This window comes from Halichoerus grypus, chromosome 14 (genome assembly GCF_964656455.1).
Source record: "Halichoerus grypus chromosome 14, mHalGry1.hap1.1, whole genome shotgun sequence".
NCBI lineage: Eukaryota > Metazoa > Chordata > Mammalia > Carnivora > Phocidae > Halichoerus > Halichoerus grypus.
Genome location: NC_135725.1, coordinates 53,893,262 through 53,902,595, shown reverse-complemented (window position 1 = coordinate 53,902,595; position 9,334 = coordinate 53,893,262).

Sequence of the window (9,334 nt, the reverse complement as noted above, 5' to 3'; positions counted from 1 at the left end):
CTTAGATTCCATTGGGGGACATAGACCAAAAATATGCCAAACACATATTAAAAAAATAAAGCAAGATAAAATTACAGAGAATGGCCTGGGTTGGAAGCGGGGTGTACAGGAAAGTTTACAAGAATGTTTACAAGGGGAATGCAGGAGTTTATTTAGAGAGTGGGTCAGAAAGTCCTCTCTGTAGAGGTAATATTTGAGCTAAATCTGAGTGAGATGAGCAAGTCATGAGAACATCCTGGGGGAAATTACCCCAGGAAGAGGATCTGTACCTTACAAGATCAGGAACAGAATGAAGGCCAGGATAACTAGAGCCTAGTATAAGATGACTAAATATGGCATAATCTGGTGTAGTTTCCAAAATTTGCTCTAGTTGTGTGCAGAAATGGAGCAGAGTGGGAGCAGTGAAGGAAGGAAAGGCCACTGTGAACACTTGAGTGCATTTAGGAAGAAACCACGGGAATCTAAAGAGAAATGTTGGCAACATAATCCAAGGTCATAACAAAAGTTATAGTCATCAGACTTTTTCTAGGTATATTTTGGAAGAAGAGTTCACAATCTTGAGACCTTCCTTAAATCTAGGAGCATGAAATCTCTGACCTCCTTTACAAATGGCAGTCAGTAGTGCTTCCTGGAGCAAATATCATCAATCTGATTGTTGACATTGACTTCAAATGTCATGTAGCCCAATTTCTCGGCATCCTACCTGCAGGTAGTTATTCAGTCTTTTTGAATACAATTGTAAGGATATCTTTTATTTTTCTTATATTAAACCTAAAATTGGCTACCTGGTTCTCCCTTGGAAATAGGGAATGAAACAAATTCGCTACTTCTTTCCAACCGTTATTTCTTCTTTCACTGTTATATTCTTTGGCCAGTGTTTTTAAAAGGTATTCTGTGGAACACTATGGTCATATAATTCGGGGAAAACGCTACATTTTATAAACTTCTCCTAAAAAAGTCACCAGTTACATTAGCAAATATCTGAGATGTCCTTCGGTAAAGAAACCTTTTCTGTTTTGATTAACACTGCCTCCTAAAACATTTTCTACCATGGAACACTTAAATTCTTTTTTTTAAACATGAAACTCATTCATATTTCAGGAAATTAGTGTATGTGTCATATTATTTGTAACTGACAATATACATCTAAAAATATGGCAGACAATTTAACAAAACAATTCTGATGTGGTCTCAGTAGCAGCTTTTTTTTCCCAAAAGATTTTATTTACTTATTTGAGAGAGAGAGAAAGAGAGCACAAGCAGGGAGAGGAGAAGCGGCAGAGGGAGAAGCGGACTCCCCGCTGAACAGGGAGCCCCACCTGTCGCGGGGCTGGATTCCAGAACCCTGGGGTCATGACCTGAGCGAAATCAAGAGTCTGATGCTTAACCAACTGCACCACCCAGGCACCCCTAGCAGCTTTTTCTCTGTGGTTTTTACTTCATGTAAACCTGAAACTGTGTTCCTTTTGAAGCAACTGAAGACTATGTTAAATGTGTTGTAACCACATCGCATCATCAGTCAGGATAAACACAGATGTCCCCTCCGGTGAAAAGTTGCCAAAGCATTTCTTCCCTATGTAGCTGATGTTTTTAGCATACAGGCTGGACCTAGAATTCTTGTTGGATTTCAACAGGAATGAAGATGTGACCAAATTTCTCTCATTCTTGATTCTAGTTTTTATTGGCAATGTCTTTATGCCATCTATCTCCTTTACATGTTTTATGTTATCTACATGCCTTATATATTTTGATCCCAGGAAATGAATGGAATTTGAGCTAAAAAAAAAAAAAAGCTAAAGACAAAAATGTCAGTTCACGACAGCCCTCTTCTGAGCTTGATACTAGGTTGTTAATAAAAACACTGAGCATGGTTACATTACCAAGTTTGAATCCAGACAAAATTTAGCTATTTTATCCCAAATGATGTAATTGGGATTGCTTTTTTCAAAATAAAATATAGCTTTATTATGTTTTAATCTGACATATCAGCCTCTCTTTTATTTAAAATGTGTATGTTTACTCATTATGAGACAATATATGTAGATTTTAATGCTCCCTATACTTTTCTAAATTTTCTTATAAATCATTAGGTAAAAAAATGTACCTTTTTTCTATGATTGCAACCTCCCTTAACCAACTTGTATTTTTCAGGATTCACCCTTGCTGCCTTTTAGCAAAGCAAAACATTTGCTAATTTTCCTTTTTAATCTGTCTCAAATCCTCTATGATTTCTCAGAGTTTTCCAAGGATAGCCCTGAAGTCAAATTTACAAGTGCTTTGATAATGTAATTCTATGAACTTACAATTTAAATCCCTTTTCAACTGAAGCTGGTATTCTGCATTCTGCTATACTGGTGATGGAAGGAATATGCACAGCTAAGCAGAAGTGGAAAGGCAATTAGAAGTGAGCCATAATTAAATGATTGCAAGATGAGAACAAAAGATGGACACTTTAAAAGAAAGAAGAAACTGATTAATTTAACTGTTCAGATTTTCACAGCATCAATTATGAGCAAAATAGGCATATCGCATACAAACTCCACTAAGGTTTGAGAAAACTCTGCATACAAAATATTGTTCTGCCTCCTTAAGCTGTAAGATCACTAGAAGCACATTAACTATATTATTTTTAGGCCCTGCCATTTTCTTGATCTAACACATGCACAGTAAACAATGAAAGAGTAAGAAATTATGAAGTATGGTATTTGAAAGGAGGTCTTCCCAGTCTGAATGGTATTAGAAACCATTAGAAGATTTACCAATTCATAAATCACTGTATATAAATGAACGTTAGTGACCCAAAGCATGGCATATGAGGCTCTTCTAATCATGTGTGACTCTGACCCTTCCTATTACTATAGGTTAGTGATATGATTAGATACAATAGAGTTTTGATCATGAGAAAGTGTTTCCATTAATATGAATAAATAAAAAATGTCAGCACTTTATATATTAGAACGCTAGAATGCTGAAGACAAATCTAATAAAAAATACCAGATAAACATTCATTTGGTAAGTCAGGGAATTATTTAAATATTCACCAAACACCTACTAAGTGCCAAGGATTTTTCTGGGAAATGGAGAAACAAATATAAATGTAGTTTTATCTCCACCCTCACAAAATTCAACAGGCAATCTTGTCTAGGATTCAGACACCTAAGCAAGTACATTATAATAGTAAACAGTAAGGATAATAATAGATGCATGCATAAGATATAGAGGCAGCACTGATGGAACATGACCAGCTCCATCAAGAAAGGCAGGAGTATTGTAAGAAAGAATATGCTGTATTTGCATTCCTATAGGGATGCATATTTTTTCAAACAAAATGAAGCAAGAACTTCCTTTTCACTGGACGGTTTTTAAAATAGAGAAATGATATTACAAGTTATTATAGTTAAAATAAAAGGAGAAAGGGAAAAATTAATTCCTTAACAAATTAGGAAGTAATTCTTAAGATAAATGAATAATAATACATAAAGCCAGATAAATTAGTGTTTGCTAATTGTGAACTTTCATTTAAGAGCATGGAAACTGTTACAGATTTCTCTTTCCTACTTAATGTTTTTTTAAATATTTACTCTTATTGATATCTATTATAAATTCCTTCCTGAAATTTTAAGGTATCAAATAAAGAAAATGAATACAAATCATAATACTGTCTGGATGAGGAAGCTAGAAATTTTATGAGAAGTTGGGATTTCTGATTATCTAGGTAAGTAGGAAACCAACACTGAAGATGTGAATGGGGAAAGAAACCTTAGACATGGAAGAAAGTGGAGATGTGGGTAACATGAAGGACATTGTTTTGAAATGTACAAAGGACTGAAATTTTTTGAGTAGAATTCTGGTGCACTAATTTTCAAATTAGTTCTCAAAAAACCTAAAGATTTAATGGCCCAGGGAGAAATATTTTAAATAGAAGTTACATTCCCAAGTCCATATGTAAACCCAAAAGATTTCCTTTCTAATGCTATGGTAAGGTAAATGGCACAAAATCATCAATGCTGTTTCCAAATATAACTGTATGCAGTTGCTGTATTTCAGGTGACATAATTATCCATAAAAAACAGTAGTGGAAGCAATATTCTATCATAGAAGTAATAAGCATGTATCCTCTTCAAAGATGTTTTATTTGGTGCAAACCTATCTTTGTACAAGTTAGTGTAACAGTGGTAACATTTTTTTTAAAAGATTTATTATTTATTTATTTATTTGACAGAGAGAGACACAGCAAGAGAGGGAACACAAGCAGGGGGAGTGGGAGAAGGAGAAGCAGGCTTCCCGCTGAGCAGGGAGCTCAATGCAGGGCTCTATCCCAGGACCCTGGGATCATGACCTGAGCCGAAGGCAGACGCTTAACGACTGAGCCACCGTCCAATCATAGAAATTTTTAGCATTAAACATGTTTCCTGCCTGAGTTGGCAGCTGGCAATGATTGATTTCTATTTATTATAGCACTTATCTTCCTTTGATCATCTCTCAGGTAAATGAAACATACAGTGTCACAATATTTGATGTGGCTTCTTTTTTTAAGACTGATAAAACAGATTAGGAGGTATCCCATTCATAAGAGGTACGATGAATTTAGTGATTTAGTTCCTTTTAAACAAAGCTTTCGTAATTTTATCCAGGACATTTCAGGGGTAAAAAAGATTAAACATGAAGAAGAGTGAAGTCACAGGTGAAACCTACAAATGAGGATAATTTTTTTGGGCTGACAAAACAATAACAAAAAAACAGATCTAAAAATATAAAAAGAACTACAAATCAGTAAGAAGAGTACAAACAACCCACTAAAAAAATGAGCAATGGACGTAAGCAGGCATTTCACAGAAAAAGGAATACTAATGCTAACAAACATATAGAGATGATGAGAATCATAACTGATCACAGAAATGAAATAAATTCCATACAAAAGTATCATTATATATCATTTTGTTTGACAAAGGTAAAAGTCTGACAATACCTCCTATTGGAGATGCTGTATATCCACATGATATCTTGTATATTGCTGCTACAAATGTAAATTTGTGTAAACATTTTGGAAAGGAATTCACTATCCTCTTCTATTGTTGAACAAGCCTATCCTCTATGATTCAACAATCCACTTGTATAAGTACAGCAGGGGATACATACAAGAATGTTCATAGCGGAATTATTCACAATAGCAAAAATGTAGAAATCACCTAAATGCCCATCATGGGAAAGTAGATAAATTGTGGCACATTCATATAAAACAGCAATCAAAAGAAATGAACTACAAAAAAAAAAAAAAAAGAAAGAAAGAAAGAAAGAAATGAACTACAGCCAGACAGCAGTATATATACAATATAACAATACATGAAAAATATAAGCCCCCAAAGTTTAAACACAGCATTGTACACTTTCCGTAAAATTAAACAAATAGATTAAATTAGGTTCCGAATAAATATGGATATAGGAAAACAGCATGGAAAATGAATGATGAACATAACATTTAATATGATGTTTGCGGGAGGTAGGAGGATAGGTTAGTTACAGGATGGGAGGACACATGGTTAGAGGTAAATTATTTTTAAGATCCCAACTTTTTTGTAGGTAATGGATTTACAGTTGTCTATTACATTCTTAGAGAAAAAAACTATGTAATTACATTGTTTTAAAAGCAGGCCTTTTTTAAAACAATGATAAGGGTATGTCATGAGCCAAGGATTAATATTAATAAAATAAAAAGTATTAATAATATTAATAAAATTATATGAAACTGTGGTCTTGTGTAGGTACAAATATACCATAATGAAAATACATGAGACTGTGCTGAATATTCTAGACCAAGCAAATAAATTTTTCCGTTAAATTTCTGCTGTCTGCTTGATTTTCCCCCTTTTTTGATATTCCCATTGGATAAACAGAATACAGTATAATTTTGGTTAAGAATTACAGTTAATTCATTTCTGGATAATTTTAGATTGCTCTGTATTTCATATAGTCAACCATTAACCTCTCTCTGACGTCTCATAACCAATTATTTTTTTCTTTTTTTTTAGAGAGAGACAGAGCACGAGCCAGTGGGGGGTGGAGGCAGAGAGAGAATTGGGCTGTATCTCAGGACCTGAGATCATGGTCTGAGCTGAAATCAGGAGTCAGGTGCTTTACCACCTGACCACCTAGGCACCCCTCTCATAACCAGTTGCTGATAAAAATTATCTTAGTACGGTTAGACCAAGTTTTCTTATTATTATTATTTTGATGGAGGAAGGAAAGAGCAAATCATAATCTCTTTTGTAATAAGGTCACCTACCGTTTAAAACTTTGTGGATTATGTTGTCATTCAACAATTTGAAGTATAGTGAGAAACAAAGGAAAATAAATGGTCTCTAGGATCCTGTTGATCAACTAACCATGAAGCTAAAACAAGTACTACCCTCTCTATACCTTTAGTTTATACAATAGAAACTACTCATCATTCATATGAAAAGCTTTAAAAAAAAAAAAAAAGGAATTTGTATCCCAGAAAAATAAATAAAAAGCATTTGCTAAAATTTTACCGTGTGTTTTTTTTCCTTCCAACAAATCACTGTGTTGGGCAAGTGGGTCATTGCTTTCTTGATATTTGTCAACACAGTCAGCAACTGAGTCTATCACTATGTTGCTTTATCTCCCCACTAAGAACACTTGCGAGTTGGCACTCTTTCAAGACTCACATTCATCTTACTGTCAGTACATTTCTTGGAGTAGAAGCTATACTTTGTCTTCTTGATGTTTGCAAAGCTTTAGAAAACCCAGCGTCCCCTGGCAGAGGGTTGAGGTATGTTATACAACATTCAATTTAATGTTGAAATTTTTCATTGATACTTTATGCTAAGTTACTGGCTTGAGGATATTTCAGCAACTTTAGGATAAAATTTTATCAACAATTTCTTCAGAATTATATTCTATTAAGAGACATAGGAATATGAAAAAAGAAATTAGAATATTTTAGAAGCTATAAATTTTCAAGGTGACAAGCACTCACTTTTGCACCACTTTGTAATATTATCACCTGCTCTGTGTGGCATTGTCAGATGAAGATTTCATTATTTTAGACTTCAGATTCTATTATTCATATAACCATACTTTATTGATGAAAACATTTCAAAACCTATTTTTTGCACTTACATGTATGCAAAACCAAATATTCTAATATATTAATATTTCATATCAGTTAGACAAGATAAAATTTAGGAAGGACAAAAATGTTTATAATTTGAGAAAAAAGAACACAAAAAGTAAAGAAGAAAAAAGGTCTAGAGAAATTTAAGGACAATCACAAGAAGACACCTCTTTAATCATTCCGTGAAAATGAACTTAAGCCCAAAATAACCAGTGGCCCAGAATGGACAGCCTCTAACTTGAAAATTTATTTTCTCCTCAGCTTTTCGGTAAATGAGCTCCAATTATCAGTGAGATATATTTCCACGTGGCTGAAAGAGAACATTTCCTCTCCTGTGCCTTATCCTTCTGATGACCAACTGGCTAAAGTCCGGGTGAAGATTCATTAGGCAAAGAACTGTGTGGGGACATCCTTGAAGTTGCCTTTTCGCCTTCCTCCATCCCACTCTATTTGATGACTGGGGTTTCAGCTGACTTCTTGGATCACAAAATGACCTCGAGGATGGAAGCTACGTGTAGCAGAACAAACCACTATAGGGCATAACAACCATGACTGTACACAGACTTCTTTCCTACCAGAGAAATAAAGTATTATATTGTTTAAGTAATGATGCTATTCACAACTGAACCTTAGCCGTTACTAAAGACAGTAACTTACACATCCTCAATATAATCAGGATAATGTAATCCCCATATGCACCCCAGTATTCAAAACTCCTTACAATATCATTCAAATTTAGTTTCAAAACCACTTCCAATTATATTCTTTCACTAATTGTTTTATCCAACCTCCGTTTTACCTCCTGTGTATGAGTATCCCTTTCACAGTCTCAGCATATCTTGGTTCATCTAATCTTTGCTCATTTTCTCTATCTCTCCATTCACCTTCATATTCTCTAATTCTACGTCCTTGAGAAACCAGCTCCAGTCTTTAGGAATTCGTTTCTGGAATCTCACTTCTCCATATTCATAGCACCTATTTTTTTTAAACAAACATTTGTACTTAATTGCACACTGCCTTAAAGCACATCTCACATTGTTTTGTTATGTGACTATTTAATGTTTGTTTTTGACCTTTTTGTGTATTCATTTGTATTTGTCACCGTATCTATGCTTGAATCATCATTTGTAACTATCTAGTAGCAAAAGCAAACAAACGAACAAACACATTCCTTCCTTGTTTACTATGTTGGCAAACTATCATTTGGTTCTGTATTTCTCCCTCTCTACTGTCACACATGACATCAATCCGTAAATCCTACCATTTCCCCCTTCATCCCTCTGGAATCTCTACACTTTTTTTCCCCGTATCTGTTTTCACTGCCTTAGTTCAGTCCACATCTTTAATTGCTAACTGGTCCAGTCTGCCCCCCTTCATTCTTCTTTCTCTAAAGTGATTTTATGAGAATGAGCTTATTAATGTTACCCCAAGATTTTGAAAATAATTTATCCAAGATTTTTGCAATATGTTGCTTTTGTAACCGAATTTTGTAGCTGGCAAGTCTTTATCAATAGCTGGCTTCAGGCTGAATTTTCCAGTCCTATCTCTTTGCTGATCTTCTCTTCTGATTTAGCTTCCTAGGGCTTCCATAGCAAAATACCACAGACTGGGTATCTTAAACTGTAGAAGTATACTTTCTCCTTGTTCTTCAGGCTAAAAATCCAAGATCAAAGTTTTTTCTGAGACCTTGTTCCTTGGCTTGCAGATGGTTGCAAACTTGTGATTTCATACATATGAGCCCCTGATGTCTCTCTCTGCTTCATAATCTCCTCTTCTCATACGGGTATCAGTCAGATTGGATTCGGCTCCGCCCTAACAGCTTCATGTTAACTTAATTACCCTTATCTTCAAATATAGTAACATTCTGAGGTACTGGGGGAGAGTTGTTGCTTAAACTTAAATTTAAACATCTTTCTGCAGTTACCCCAAAGGTAACAAACTCTCTCTCACTCTCTCCTTCCTCTCTCCTTTCCCACCTTCTTCCAGCCCCCAACCAATTTTTGAAAACTTTGCATAGGTTTGTGCCTCTCAGTTTGTATTCAAGCTACTTCCACCTTGCTCTTTGTGACTCTGCTTCAGAGGTATTCCCCTGTGTAGCAGTCCCAGAATTTCCCTTCCTGACCCTTTCTCCTGTTCCTATGTCCCCTAAAGTGATTTGCAGGGGCCTTCTATGTGCCCCTGTGCTGTGGGACCTTTGAT